Genomic DNA, 17,007 nt, shown 5'->3' on the forward strand with positions numbered 1-17,007 from the left:
GGAGGCTGCAGGAAACCTGCTCCCCAGGAGTGCAGGATAATGACCCTTTAACTGGATCAGACCCCAAGACCAGCAAAAGGAGGCAAACCAGAACAGGCACAGTGGGAGGAAGAGAGGTCACAGTACAATGTCCCATAATTTGCATAAAAGCTGTGCTCCTGAAGCACCCATGGGCTACAAAGTCAATTTTGTTCCAGTTTCAGACCAGAGTGAGCAGGATGGAGATGGACAATGACATGTCACAACCAAAGTGCAAACAAGGCAGAGGGTATCCTCAGTGCGTGGGCAGCCATGGGAACAGGCATGAAGCCATTTCGCAAGTTGGTCATACTGGTCCCAGTGAGGCTGCCCACCACCTCGGCAGGAGACTTTGGAGAATGGAGAGATATCCCAAGATTAAAGGAGTAGAAAATGGCTCCTGATGGCCAGATAGTAGGAATTCTATCAATGATTGCCTGTTCCATCCTGGTATTCCTGTGTCCTGGAGAAATGTAGTCCACAGTGAGGAGTGTAAAAGGATAGAGTGGCAGGTAATTTTGCATCTCAATAAAGGGCACCAATGCCTTTTATATGTGCTACTCATTGATCCTTTAACTTCTTTTCTAGAATCTTCACCTCCAGTACATAGGAAATATAGCATAGTATGTAAGTGAAAACATTTAGAAACAAACAACCAGGCCTTCCTCTAGCATCCATCTTTCAGAGCACTCTGGTCTCATGTAGGGGGAAAGAAAAGCCTGCCGCTCACGTGCCTGTCACAGGGAGAGACGGTGTGGAAAGTGCCTGATACACTACAGGAACTTGAACAAATGTTAACAGATTATCCTCATGATCATGATAATCATCACCAACATCAATGATTAAAATGCAACTGCCTTGGGATAAATGACACTTGAAATTGTCCTCCATTAAATTAGGAAGACTTAGACTGGGTTACAGTCTCAGCCCACTTACTGACTAGTTATCAATTTATAAAAATGCAAGAGAAGCACAGATGGTCTTTAAGGTCTTCTCCAGCTTTAACATTCTCAAAGTCAATGCAATAGACTAGTGGTTCTCAAAGTATGTTCCCTCAACCAGAAGCATTAGCATCACTGGAAAACTTATAAGAAATACACACTCTCAGGTCTCATAACAAACTCACCACATAAAGGTGAAGTCTAAGTGTATAAATGTCTGGGTCGATTAACTTCTCACCTTCTCCTGAAAGCGGGTTTAGAAAGGGAGGCAGCATTAAGTAGAAGAGGGAAACCCATGGAGTAGAGGGACTGAGACTACTAAAAACAAACTTGAAGAAAAATCATAGTGGACATCTTCCTGAAAAGTTCTCTACTTGGTGTTTTCTTAATCATTCTTGTCTTGGAAGGTTCAGGAAAAATGTCCATGTTATAAACTGTGTCCATTTTCCACACAAGGAAATTGAGGCTTAGAAATAACTGTGCCTGAATCAGCTATTGGCAGAGCTTAAGTTGTGCTCCTACCCTCCCCCATCTCCTCAAGGGCAAGTGGTCTTCCCCTCTACCATTGTTAAAAGCTCCTTACTTGTGCCCATGAACTAACTAAAATCAGGATAAAAGGTTGGCATCCCCTGCAATGACTTTGAAGCCCTCTAGAATCCAGGAAAGACCAGACAGGAGACAAACACCACCTGCTGGGCAGCAATGACTCTTACTGAAACAAGGCCCCACCTGGCCAATCCTGAGACAATAAGCTACAGAACCACCTACACTACCAGAACACCTATGAGTCAGAAGGCTTAAAGTTATGCATACCCCTCCTCCTGACCTCAATTATTCTTCTTTTATTTAAACTGAGAGCAAATGTGTGTTTGGGGAAGATGGGTTGACATGCTACCTTTCCTTTTCCTACAGCATGCCCACTTTCTCTTCCCTTCACCATTACTTGTCTCTTTTTTTGGCATGTTGGAGTGAGTGGCTGGACCCGACCTATAAAACCCAGGAGTTTGGGGCCTGAGGCCTAAAATCTCCTATTACACAGAGAGAAGGTTTGTCCTGTCACCAAGAGACAAGAGACAAAGATACAAAGAAAAAAGAATACAAAGGAAAAATTCTTCCTAATATAGAATTAATGGTTCCTTTCTCCAAATTTAAAATTGTGCAGCATCAGCAAAACTCAGGGCATAAACAAGCTTCTCAGCAGGGCAAAGGGCACATTGATTTTCAATAATTTGTCAGAATTTTAAACTGTCCAAAGACTGTGATAAACAAAAATCTAATCTGACTTATTGCATGAGAAAAATTAAGAACGATCTAAAAGAAACAGTAAATGGATTTGCCTAGATAAAAAAGAAATTACAAAGGGAAATGAAACACAGAATGAAAAACGCCACCCTGCAGAAGTGGACCAGTGTAAGAATATGTGAACTCAGAAAATACAAAGGGCAGGCAACCATGTAGTAGAATATCCATAAAGGGCAGGGATGGGGCCATGCAGATATGCTGTGGTCAGGCACACATACAGAAAAGAACATAAACTCCTTGACCGTGCATGTCCTGTCCATTCCTCTAGAATGATATCTGCCATACAATGGTGCTATATAAATATGAGAAGCCTAGGGGTTTTTGCCGGAGCAGGCTGGGCTGCCTCTGCTCTGTCTGCCCTGCATGTGTATCCCCCTCCATTCTCCAACCTGTGTCTCCCCTATAAGCTGACCTACATGAATAGCACCAGTGAGCACCTTTGGCCTCTAGCTAGGAGTCACTTTCTAAAATTGAAGAATAAATCAAATCCTAACTAAACAACAATGCTAAGATTAAGTACCATTTGGTTCAACAGATGCAATCAAAGTCAGGAGGGCAAAAGAATTACCCAGAGGGCATGTTCAAACAGTTTGCTAACCCCCCCAGACCCAGTCTCTAATTCATTAAACCCAGACATTTCTAACAAGTGCTGCTAGCACTGCTGGAACTAGCCCCACCCTTGAGCACTTATTAAAATATATACCATAAGGCCTACTACCAATCCCTTTACACCAATTCTAATCTTCACAACTCTGAGAAGACCCAGTACTATTACTCTTATTTTTCTAGAGTTAATTAACCGCCTAAGAACTTGTAACTGGTAAAAGATGGATTCAAGAATCAAACTCAGTTCTTGACTCAAATCCCATACTCTATTCACTATACTATGTTGCCCTAACTGAGCATTTGACTTTCTTGAGACAGAGTTCAAGTAAGACCCATGAAACCATACCCAGAGGCCAAAATAATTTCACCATGTGAAGCGACCTCCTCTTAATATTTCTCTAGCCATAAAAGTTATTGGGAATTGGCAACTCTGACGATACTGGAAGAAGAGAGAAAGAGCTAAATTGCATGTGCTCACAATTGCTACTGCAGAACAGCCCTTAATGAGCTGGGAGACCACCCCTGGGGGGTTATGTTGAACAGCCTCACTCTCTCACTTTACTTGTGGCCGGTACTCCTTTATGGTCATTGTTAAAATGTCAGCCTTGAGTGGTGCAGTTTGCACTATAGCCTTAAAGCACACTGAGGAGCTGCAAAAGAGGTCGCGTTCTGATCAAAAAGATCCAAAGGGATTCCAGGCTCTGTCAGGACTTATAGATTTACCAAGTGGAGGAATCATGAATGTCCACCAGTAGAGGAGCCTGGCAGGGGCTCCAGGTCAAGCCCTGCACCACCACGATAGAGGCTCTCCCATGCAACATTTCTGCACTTTCTAGAAAGTTCACTTCATACCATCACCATGTAACTAACCAAGGTCTGGCATCCCAGCCACATGGAGTAGGTTCAAGTACTTTTCCATGTGAGGACTCTTCACATGTCAAGAGAAAACCAAATTCCACTTCTGAGAATTTTTGTTACCAGGACAACCATTTCTGTTTCCTTTTTTGATCCTCAGGAGAAATGCTTTTCAGCATTGTTCTTTCTAGTTTGGGTTAATAGACTTCTCACCACCCTCCATATCTCTGTCTCTGTCTGCCTGTCTCTTCTTACTTTTGTGTAGCTATAACCAAAGAGACAGAAACAAAAGAGAAGGAATGATTTCTTCTGAATTACAATTTTACAGAGTTCAGTCCAGCTTAGTGGGATGAGCATGGTGGATCAGAGCAGTTCACACCATGGCAGCCAGGAATCATGGAAAAGGGCATACAGAAAGAGGCTAGGGCAAGATATAGCCCCCGAGTGCACACCCCCAGTGACCCTACTTCTTCTAATTATGCCCCACCTCCTCATCTCCTAATGATCCATCATATTATGACTACATCAGGGAATTAAACCTTCATGGTCTAATTATCTCTGGAAATGCTACCACAGACATCCAAAAGTGTCTGTCTCTGTACCCCCCTCTCTCTGTCTGTCTTCACTTTTAAAATTTAAAGTCCAGAATGAATCCTTATACCACTATGTTAGAAAATAGAGAATTCTTGACTCTATATTAAATAATCTACTCATCCCATTAGAAACTACTGCTTCTATCAGATACCTTTTATATTATTGATGATGGCATCATGATGATGATGTTGATGACAGTAGTAATAACAATAAAACACAAGGATGGTAGAAAGAGTTAGATAATTTATGGGAAAGTGGTATAACTCTTTTGAGTTTTGCATTCCTAATTTGCAAGATGGAAATATCACAAAATACCCTCCTTGTAAATATTAAGTGCATAAGCACAAAGTCACACGTGTCAACTTCTTTACAAATGTTACTGTCCTTCCTCCTTTTCTCTTTTTTTTGTTCCTGGACAAACAACATTATGCCAACAAAATAAAAATAAGCTGAGTGAAAATTGGCTAACAAGTTGGCTGATGCAATAGATCAAAATTGTTTTCATCGGCAATTGCTTCTTGATTTTAATATAATCAAATAATAAAACAATTCCCTTCAAAATGCAGAAACTTAAGCCATAAAACCCAAAGCAATAATATTCAGTGGAACAAATAGAATGGGATCGGCCCACATTTGCAGCCAGCAGTAAGGTGAAGCGTATCAGGCCTGGGTACAAAGCAAATTACAGGGCAGAGGAAATCTGAAAAATAAAATCAGATTTAAGGGAAGTTGACATCCTCCCACTCCCTCTAATGAGGAGTTTGAAAATAATCAAAGTTAGCATGATGGCACAGATATTGGTTTGATTCCAGAGCTTACCCTACCAAATTACAAAAATTGCGAAAGAAAGTAATTGAAGAATTCATAACAAGATTTGCTTGGCAATGTTCAAAACCCAAAGCAAAGTAATTTAATAAGGGAGGCTCAGAGGGGGCTTTCCTTGATCTTTGGACTGTATTATCCCAAACCAATCACAATCAAACAGAATTAAACAGCAAGGGGTCATGTAGGGGCCAACTCAGTCAACTGTATGGTAATGAGCTCCAGAGAGACTAAGAAAGCCCCTCATGGGGTTAGGTACAGAGGATGCCCCCCTTTCTTGCCCGTCCTCACTCCTCCATGCTGTCCTTGCACCTGGACCCCAGCAACTCTGCTCTTCATGATTAAGATCATGCTCAGGACTGCATTTCCACACACTTTCACTTCTTACTCATTGAACTTTTAGTTTGCTTTTTCAAAGGATAACATTTTGAATGTCCATGTGTCTATTTATCTCTGTGCCTACCTCTGCCCTTGGTTATCCCTGGAGGTCACAAGTGAATAAGAGGCAGCCCCACTCTAGAGAAGCTCTGAGTCTAGTAGGGCTATGACAGGCAGGGCAGAGCACTGAGAAGCACGGTGACATCTGGTGAGACCATTCTCTGGGATGTATAGTGTGGTAGGTGGAGGGGGAGCACAGGGAAGACTAGGGAGAAATAAATCCTTCAATCCAGGCTTGAGAGGTAGCTGGCAACCAGCCGTGCAGGCAAAATAAGGGTGATGTTCCAAACAATGTGCACCACAGAGTACAAGAGTGTGGTGAGGGGAAGGAACCACTCAGACTCCCATGACTAGGGCACATATGATTGGCAAGCAGGAGCTCAGGATTCACTCTGATCCCATGTCTCCTCCATTTCTAAAGAGCCATAGGACAAGGATAAGGGAGCTGGAGTGAAAAGTCCTGAGTTCATATCCTGGGTCTGATACTGACCCAAGCTTGATTGTCAGGAAGTGCTATGTCCTCTTGGGACTTCAGTTTCCTCATTAATGAAGAGTCATTGTTAAGTGCAATTGAGCAAGGGAGAAACTTAACCCACTCCTGATCCATCCAAGTCCTCTCTAAAGAAAGGATTAAATTCATCTCTATATTGTCCAAACAGGGACCAACGTCTCAAAGGAAGGGAAGAAGACCCTGGGTAAATAAGTGAGGAAACAATGACATTCAGCCAACTTCTTTTTGACCTTGATTAAGTGTCATGTCCCACTTTTACCTATTAATTGAGCTCAGCCCTAGCAAATAAATTGACAAATAAATATGAATGAATAAGTAGGTAAAAAGACCAAATGCTTCAAATAAAAAAATTGCAGAAATATGTATTTCGAGACAGAATTGACATGTAATCTCTTCTCATTATGGAACAACAGTGGACCTCTAATCAAGATCTCATTTAATTTCTCCAAACTCATCATGATTTATGTATCACAATTTATGGTGGCAATTCCTAGTTTGGGCCAAGGGAAAAAAGATGGAAAAGAAAATGATCTTAGTTCCACTCTAATCCTCAGAGTAATAAAATAAAATAAAGCAAAAATAACTAATACACAAGTACATATACATGTATGTATGTACTTGTGTATATATACATATATAAGTATATATAATTTGCATACATGTATATATCATGTGTGTATATATATATGCATGTATATGTATATATAGAGAGACAAAAACAAAACATAAGAAATGATTTAAGAAAAGTAGAAAAATACCAATTTATAAAAAAATTTCTCCTCCTAAAGATGAATTACAAGGGTATGATGGTGGAGAAGCCCACCGAAACCTGAACATTTTTTGATCCCTTAAATAAGATAGTAACTAATTCAAAGCCCTGCTTTTGGTGATATGCAATAATCATTTGTCAAGAGTTTTAAACATTTATATCCTTTTCAATACCAGAATTCTATTTTTGAGATTTATACATACAGAAATAAATGTATAAACTGAAAAAACATTGGGCATGAAGATGTTTGTTACAATGCTAATTTATATTTATGAAAAATTGGAAGTGATCCAAATGACAATCAAGAAGGGAAATGTAGATGAATTGGTTTATATGTATGTGATGAAATATTAGCAACTGAATAATTATGTTTTACAACAGTGTTAGAAAAGTGCAGGATAGCCAGACATGTGGTACACACCTGTAATTCCCCACACTCAGAAGACTGAGACAAGAGGTTCCTTAGTTCAGGGTCAGTCTGTGGTACATAGTAAGACCTCATCTCATACGAAAAGAAAGAAAAATGAAGGGTAAAATATGTTTTCTCTAACATCATAGTTATGTTAAACCTTGGTAAAAATTCAAAAAAGACTACAAAGAAATAGGCAAAGGAATTCTTGGAGTCATATTTGTTAGTGAAAAAAATGCTTGATTGGGCTTCTCCTGCTTATTTTTATTTTCTAAATTACTTAAAATTTTTCTTAATGGTTACATAGCACATGTAAATTATAAACATATAGCCTAAAGGGTTTTCATCTAAAAAATGCTGATTGTTTTAACAGGTGACATGGACTAAGGTATAAGTGCAAGTGGAGTTGGGTTGGACCACCAAGTTAAAGCATGGGAAGAGGGCTCAGCCATATCCACAGACTTAAAGTGTGGGAAGAGGGCTCAGGCACATTTTCTTGCCAAGGCATCTAGGAGTCAGAAGGCCGAAGCTCAAGACCAATGGAAGGTGTTTTGAAGGCAGCAATTGTTAAATACTGCCTTTATTCTCTTGCAAGGAAACTACACATTTAGTAGAAATACAAGTGAATTTTGTTCATAAGGATTTCAACTGTCTTTTCTGTCTCTCTGATTTCTATTATATTTCTGTATATTTCATTTCTTGCCTGTCAGTTTTCTCTCATATTCTCATACTCTTATCTCTAAAACAGAAAAGACAGAGAGACATATGGAATATAACATGTGTGTACATGATGATCATAGGAAGCTTCCAACATCACTAGGTGAAAATTCCTCCCTCTGTTACCCCATGGCCTTTTCTATATCAAATCATAGCCATTTGCTGTCTGCCAGAAGTCAATAGAGATACCCTGAAAAAAAATTAAGTGTGAGACTTCTTGTCTGTGTTTTTAAATACCTTTTAATATCTTCTATTTATTTTTAACTGATATATAAAAACACAGAAGTTGTACATATTAAATGGACTTGTCATGTAATGTTTGATACCTGTATACCTTATATAAGGTTGAAATCAGGTTAAAAACATTTATCTCCTTAAACATTCCTCATTTAAGGTAAAAACTCAAAATCCTTTTGTCTAGATTTTTGAAATGTACTATATATTATTGTTATCAGAGAATTTATATTTTCAAATGAATGAGAATGAAAATACAACATAAAAATTCAAGCGATGCAGTTAAAACAGTGCTTAGAGGGAAATCTAGAGCTCTAATACTTAGATCAGCATTAGAGCTAATGTGCACTTGTGCACATCAACAATCTAAGTGTTTTTTTTTTTTTTCCTGTACCAGGGATTGAACTCAGGGCCTTTCTCTTATTAGGCAGATCGAGACACTCTGCAAGTCTCTGACCTCAGTTTTAACATTAAGAAGTTAAGAGGAAAGATCAAATTATAACTAAAGTAAATAGAAGAAAATATTTGTCATAAAAAGTTGAAATCAATAAGATAGAAAAACAATAGGGAAAAATCGATGAGATCAAATTTAGGATTTTTTTTTAATGGAAAAACCATGTTCATAAATGAGAAGACTCAGTATTATGAGGATATAAGATTTCTCTCAAATTATCCATTTAAATGCAATGTCTATCAAATCTCAAAGGCTTTTTTGAAGAAATTAACACATGATTCTAGAATTTAAATGGAAAGGCAGTGGGATCCAGAGTTGTTCAAACAATCTTGTATAAGAATAACAAAATTGGATGACTTGCACAACCCAAGTTAAAGAATTACTATAAAACTACAGTGAATACTTTTGTATTGGCATAAGAATAGACAGATCAATGGAATACAGTAGAGAATACAGAAACAAGACCACCAACACGTACATAGCCTGCCAATTTTCAATTAAGGCATCTCATCTATTTGTTGAATAAATATAGGATTTTTAAAAAATCCTATATTTTAAAAAATATATATATATTTTAAATAAACAATGATAGGTTAATATAGAAAATAAGTGAATATAAATCACTGTCTCATTTCACACAAATATTAATTTTAGATGCAATATAGAACTAAAAGTAAAAACATCTGAAGAAAACTTGCAACTTTGTATTAGGAAAATTTTTAGGAAGAACATTAAAAGAATGAACTATAAAAGAAAAGAAAAAATTAATATACAGCATTTTTTCAAAATTAAAAATTTCTACTTCTCAAGAGACACGATTAAGAAAATGAATGGGTGAGTTGCAGACTGAGTATTATATTTGTAGTACTTATATTTCATTAAAGAATTATATCTCAAATATATTTAAAAATTATATAAATCAGCAAAGAAAAAATGAAGAACCCAATAAAAATTAACAAAAGACTTAAGCTCACACTTCTGAAAGAAGATACATGGGTGGTCAATAAGCACATTATCAGTAGTCACAAAATTAAAACAATAATTAAGTATCTGTTCACATCCACTGAATTGCCTACAATTTACTCCAAGCAGTAAAACTGGCTACAATTTAGCCAGCCACAAAGACTGGCAGCACTAATATTGGTTGGGATGTCTACATCCAGATCTTACAATTAGACAAGTAGTGTACTGCTAGTGGGACTGAAATAGCACGTTGTGGTTAAATACTTTCATACAGTAGGAAACACACATCTATGCTGTCGCCTACAATTCTACCCATCTGCATTTGGCAAAGAAACATGGAAAGACAACTCCACACAGGACTTGTTTAAGAATATTCATATCGTCTTATTCATAATAACCCTAAACTGGTAACAATGAAAATGAGTATCAACTGGAGAGTGGATAATAAGTTAAGATGTATTCTTAACATGGAATACTACTCAAAGAAAGAAGAAGAAAAGTGCAACACTGGTGTCTGTGGATATAATAATCATGGAGAAAGCTTGTGTGTATTTTTTTGGGTGACTAAGCCAAACAAATATTTATATTTTCTATAGTTCTGTAAGTGTTGTCTCTGGTGAAGGGGAGAAGTGTAGAAAGTGACAAGAGAAAACTTTTGAATGTGATGGAAATGTTCTATGTCTTGCTTTGGATGGTTATGCAAATGCATATAAATATCTGCACTTAACATACATGCATCTTATTTTATGTATGTCAATTAAACTTCATGAAAAGGCTAGGTAGACTATTTGTGTTTATTTTCTTTTATCTTCTTTTCCTAATATGTGGTAGATGCTAAGATAGTGTGCTAACATCTATGAATGTATGCCTTGGGCTACAGTCCACACTGAATTTTTAGATTTTACACATTGGTAAATGCACATCTAAGCTGGGCAGGCTTTTCTGAAGTCTCACTGATGGTTCAAAAGGTGAATTCACTTGCTCAAAGCCACATATTAAATTAGGTTGGAAGTCGAATTTAAAGCTACATTTCCTAACTCCTAGGCAGGAACTACTCCAACTGCATTTCTTGAATGGATGAATAAGTGAATAAATGAATAAATAAAGAGAAGAGACCATCCAACCCGTAAAATGGAAAAGTGCTTTAAAGCAGGTACAAAAGGTATAGAAATGAATGACTGATCATCCAATGGAAGTAGGTGAGAAAGAAGGAGGTTTACAGAATCCCGATCCACATTGACAGGAAGCAGAGAGAGAACGTAATTTGTGTCTTGAGCCATATACACAAAGCTTGTTGCTTTCTACTGCTGAGAGCTACCTACTTCCTGCCAGTCCTTTTTCTGAGGGGTTGGAACTATCTCTTCCCATTATCTTGACCAAGCCTTCCAGGTCTTTAAATCAAGCACCCCCAAAGTGTAAAGAAGTGTCACCCCACATAGCTTTTTCCCCTCCTCAGTAGGAACTCCCAGAATGCTGTGGAACCAATGTGCTGCCACATACATGGCCACTCTCTCACCTCGCTCATTCCAAAGGAAAGTGCTATGGAATACTAAAGTTCCTGATCTTTCCACAGAAGGACCACCTTTTCTGCATCAGAACAGCTCCTGACACTCAGAAGGGAATGAGTCCTCAGCACAGAGCCGAAAGGAAGAGGATACAAACAAACACAGGTGCTGAGAGGTTGTGCCAGGGCAAGTATTAGATCAGTGATGAAAATAAGATTTGCAGGCCCAGCTTCTCCCTGCATTTGCATTCACACTTTATGACCTCAGCGATATTCACTGAGTGGGAAAAGAAACACCTTTTGTGAAGACTGCTGGCCTCAAAAGCTACTTCCCTCCAAAGAACACTATCTCCAGTCACAGGTCTGAGACTGGCTATTCATCTATTTATTCAACAAGCTTGATGAGCTGTAAAGATTGACATTTAAACTATTAACACTATATTATTTGACAACGTTATTAAATATTAGGCCTGATTTATGGAAAGACTGAATCATTTTTGCAGTCCAGGCCAGCCCTGCGTAGAAATGTTATGTTGAATGTTATTCGGTAGAGTTGAACAAGTTAAAGAAAAAAAAATCCCCAGTTACATTAAAGTCTCATTTCATATGACGTAGTTATTATCATATAAATTTGAATACTTGCCAGCTCAACTCTGCATTTCAAAATTTCTCCAGTTGATAATTTTAATAGTTTGGAAATCAAAAAATAAAAATCACACACCTAAATAATCTTTGCTTTGACACACAGAAGGAGAGGTAAGCCTTTTAAAAATGAAAGTCAGGCATATATCTTGCTACTTTGGTGGAAGGAAAATAAAAGAGGTAAAGAGTATGCAAAGAAGTGGGAATGCATTGAGGAACAGAAATGACAATGTTACCCTGTGTGAGGAGGCAATGCTGGAGTGAGGCTTTGAAGGCTGTGTCACTTATCTGTGTGACCATGGACAAGTCAATCTCTCTAAGGCTCAAGTCCTGTTTCTACATTTGGATTATAATGATTATCAAGTTGTTTATTTATGATGCCTGTAAATCATGTAGCACAGTGCGTAGTGCACACAGACTGCCCCATAGATTTGAGGGTGGCGAGAGCAGGTGAAGTACACCAGGCCAGGTCAAAAGCTGTGTTCTAATATATATAGAGAGAGAAATTCCTAGGCCACCAGAGTCAAACCTGGAAAGGAAGAGAAAGAACAGAGACCATGTGCTACCAGATGGTACAGATACAGAGGAAGAGCTACTAGAGGTACCTGTATGAGCTACTTAATGATGCAGAGACAGAGAACGAGCTATTAGGTACTTATGGTTCTGGATGATACAGAGCTGTGCTCTAGACCAGGAGTCATAATTTTTTTTTACAAAATGATACATAATAAATATTTCACACTGTAAAGGCAATATGGTCTCTGTCACACTACTCAACTCTGTTGAAGTAGCAGGAAAGCAGAAATAATTGACATGTAAACAGACGGGTGAACAGATTTGAACCATGGGTCATATTTTGCCAAGCCTTGGTATAGTTCTTTCTTGGGTCTTATAAAATGCATGTGGCTGAGTGGAACGAAGGAAGCCCCTCTCCCACTTTCTTTGACATGTCTCTTTAGACCAGTAAGGATCTCCTCCCCAAGAGAAGGTTATCAAGACATAAGCCTGGGAAGAATCCTGGACCTGCTTTCTTTGTCTATGATGGATCACAGACTCTAAGGAAGGTAACCTGCTAACTGAGGGCAGGAACTACGTCTCTGATTTACTCTCTGCTCCATAAGATAGCAAACAGATGACTCATTCAGGAAGAATGCAGTATTTATTGAGACATACTGGGAAATAGGCAGGCTTGTTGTAAAAGCGTATATTGGAGGCTCTTAATAAATAACTCTTTATTTTCCCAGGTCCTCCTGCTTTCACCAGGGCCCCATAAGGTCCACGCTCCACCTTGTCTGAGTAGCACTGGCATGAAAAAGTGGATTCCAGAGTGGAGCAACCATGACACCACCTTTTTCCAGTTCTGCTACTATTGAAAAGTGATTGTCTCTTGCTAAGCAATATCCCACCTAAACTGGTTTCAAGTCATTAAAAGCTGCAGTACTCTTGAATAAAAAATAATAGCAACTCTCCAAGGTTATGCAGATATCAAGCTCCTTGACTCTAGTAGCAATTAAATACTGCTCTACTTCTTTGTGCTCTCTGGAAATGGAGCTGGAGTTAACAAAGAGCAACTGGAAATTAGAAGTGTGATTGTCCTTCTGTGGCTAAAAAAAGTCTCCAGAAGTCCCTTGCTGGCCATCCCCTTAATTTGCCAGGCTGCCTGCACTGAGCAGAAGCAGGCTGTGTTTGGGATTTGGAAAGGCTGCTCCTACCTGGATATTAGGCTCCAGTCCATATTTCCTACTAGCTAGATTTTTCTTATGGTTTCTGGATCTAAGGCATGGTCCTCAGTTGGAGAATGGCCATCTCCAGCCTGGTCTGCTGTGAACCCAGGGACCCTCAAGGTTACTGAACCTGTTGCCTAGGGGTTCAGGGAATGCCAGCTCCACAGGGGCAGAGGAAAGGAAGCATTTCAATCCTGCAGCTACTGAGACACATGAAGAAAGAGGATTTGAGAGTGAATCTGAGCTCATTTTCCAATAAAAAATGTAGTGCACTTCATTTTCTGACAATACTATAAACTCACTTTTATGACACTAGTTATAAAACTCTTAACATTTTCTAGCACTGATAGTCATTTTTTTCTTGGTGTCTCAAATACAAGAGAGATATTTGTGACCCCAAATCTAGTTTGGGATTTATAAAATGGTGATGTCATAAAAGTAAAAGATTAGCTTCTGTACCATGAAACAGCATGCATTGCTATGGAATCTTTTATTTGCATTCTTCTTCTTATAGTTTTATTCATGAATAAAGAGCCTAAACATCACCAGTGAACAGTTTCTGATATGCCACCAATGAGTGGCACCTAGGAGTGATGAGGATGCTAAGGAGACATTTCCAGGATGCCCCATCTTCAAATTACCACCTTTCAGAGGGCTTTTATAGTATACATTGACCTTCCTCAGGCACAGGAGGGCGGGCACACAGATCTTGTAAAAAAGGAAGGGGTTAGCATAAATGGGAGGCAAACTGCCTGACTTGGTCTAGATTTATTTATTTGGAAGAATAGGTAGATAGAATGGTTTTAATCACAATCCTTGCTTTAAAACATCTGTCCATTTGTTCAGGCATAGCTCTCTTTTACAATCAAATAAATTTCTTATTTATTATAATGAACAATGTAAACCTAACATTGACTCTGACTTACACCCAACAATATGCTTCTCTTCTTCCTGAGGTTCTGTGCCTCCCATCTGCAGCAACCACTATGATGAATTTTATATTTTATCATTACTTTTGATATGTATATGAGGGTACCTTATACATTTTTAAATATTATTTTCTATTAGCTGATTCATCTGAAATTGTCTATATTGCTTTCTTGTTCAATATTTTTCTGCTAAGATTCATCCACGCTATTCAATGAAGCTATAGTCCATTCACTTCATTGCAGATACCTTCTTTCTTACCCCGCTTTCCAGGGTTTTGGCTCTACAAGCAGTGTTACTGTGGACTTTCTTATCTCCAGAAGTACATGAGGACACTTATTTTGGGTGAATACACAGGAGTGGAACTGCTGGGCTGTAGGGTATGTGATGTTCCATTTTATAAGAGAATGATAAACTCTTTTCCAAAGCAGTTGTACTGAGTTCACTCCCACCAGTAATTAAGCACCTGTTCCTCCACATCCTCTCCACCACCTCTCACTTTATGCCAGTTTAATTGGTATAAAATGATATATCTTTATGGTCTTGATTTGCATTTCACAGATCACTAATGACTTTGAGCATCTCTTCCTATGATTATTGACCATATGTGTTACCTCTTCTGTGAAAAGCCTGTGCAAGTTTTTTGCCCATTTTTCTATTAAATTGTTTGAGCTTTTCTTATTGACTTATAAAAGTTCATGATATATTCTTGATATTAACTGGCTGTTGCTTATATGTGTTGTAACTATCCCCTCTTTATGGTGTCTTGTGATAAAGTAGCTACCTTTTCTTTCATAAGAAATGCTTTGTGTAGCATGTTGCAATGAATCTTTGTAAGATCCCTTGCAAATACAGCATCGGCATTCTCTGAGAGACAAAGAAGGCTGGAAGAGGAAACTCCAAGGCCATTTGGCCCAAGCCTCACACTCACAAAAGGCCTTAGGTCAACTTTGTGTTCACTATCTCCAAATGAGGTTACCTGAAACCACACAGCTTCACTAACAGGGATGAAAGAAGACCCCATAGCTGAAGGCTAGAGTGCCATCCTTTGCAGTGCAGTAGAGATTAAGAGGGTGTAATAAATCATGTAAGCATAGTTACATTGCACATAGCACAATTGCATTGTGTTCTATTATTTTGGTTAAATGTAAACATTCAAAATCTACCATGAGTGTTTTTAGATATTTTAAGTCTCTAAAGAGACCCAGGCCTCTCGACTCTGAGAAGTTCCAAACAGGTAGGATGGCATGTTCCATTCACACAGTTGGCGAGCTGTAGAACTGGGATTCATACCCACATGTATAGACTCCTGAGACAGATACACTCAGCTGTTCAGCATGGCTAAACAACAAGGAAAAGTTCCCCGGCAAATGGCTAGGTGAGACTTCATTCCTAGCAGGTACTCATCCCACACAGTAGCCACGGAACTAAAGTCATGATCTGCCCTGACAGGCATGAGCTTCCCAAGGTGATCCCAAGCCTCTCTTCCTGGATGCCCTGGAGCTGTCCTGGGAGAGAGGGGTTGGTGGGCTGCTGGGCACCCTCTCCTCATGAACAGCATGGCAGTGAGTCCTAGTAATCTCAGGACTTTCCCCAACTGTCCTCATACTCACTGCTCTGTGCAGGAAGGTCAGGCAGCTCCAAGTGGCCCAGGAGGGTAGCACAGGGGTGTGTGTGTGTGTGTGTGTGTGTATGAGAAGAGAGAGAGAGAGAGAGAGAAAGTTTCCAAACAGTGATGGTGGAGAAATTGGAAAAGGGGAAAGATGAGAAGTGACAATGAAGCTGGTCAGTGCTGGGCCCAACCACACATCTTTCTTGCACCCCTCATGAATGAGCTCAGGGATAGCAGCCACCTCATGTGGGGGTCCTTGGGCAGAAGGATGTCACCAGCCACAGCATCCTTTGACACTTGCTTTCATCCCAACATTTTCCTCCTCATTGACCTTCAAGGGCCATACAGCTTCACACGGCAGATAACTGCCAAAACCTTAACCTGGACTCTAAGGAGTCAGAACCTCACAAGGAGTGTGACCCCTGGGATCCTCATCGGTAGAATTGGATAATAATGCTCAGTGTGGGTCACTGTGGGAAACTGAGTGAAACAAAGGAGCAGTTTAACAACTGCTGAAGACAGTGATGGTGTTGCTCTGCCCTTCCTCTGTTCTGTCTCTGGCTTCTTTCCTCTTGTCCTCCTGAGGTTTTTCCTAGTACAGACTCCACCCTAGGTTTGCTGTCCCTACTGCCATTCCCAAAGCATACCTCTTCTCTACAGCTGAGTCCCACAGGTGTGTCCAGCCCACGTGGGTAGCCTGTCCTGTGTGTGGTGTTCCCCATCCAGGCCCCTGGCTGACACGCCATGTGAACACCCCTTCTGAACCTCCTCTCTCACTCCCTAGGTCCCTTGCTTGGTAGCTTCAGCTTTTGCCGAGTGTTCTCACCTGCAGTGGGCAGACCCCTCTGCCCACTGGATAAAGATCCATAGCTTCATCTCCATCTGTCTGCATCCCTCTGGATACTCAGAAGGTACCTAATGCACAGCCCCTTAGCTTCTGCAGCCAAGAAAGGGCATTAACCTAA

At 39.5% G+C, this 17,007-nt stretch overlaps 1 protein-coding gene across 5 annotated transcripts in view; it reads right to left on the reverse strand.

Annotated features, from left to right (window-relative positions):
* Positions 1–17,007, reverse strand: part of Grid1 (glutamate ionotropic receptor delta type subunit 1) — a 705,633-nt gene that overhangs the window by 25,668 nt on the left and 662,958 nt on the right. The gene's annotated exons all lie outside the window — the stretch shown is intronic.

Source organism: Castor canadensis, chromosome 7 (assembly GCF_047511655.1).
Source record: "Castor canadensis chromosome 7, mCasCan1.hap1v2, whole genome shotgun sequence".
Lineage (NCBI taxonomy): Eukaryota > Metazoa > Chordata > Mammalia > Rodentia > Castoridae > Castor > Castor canadensis.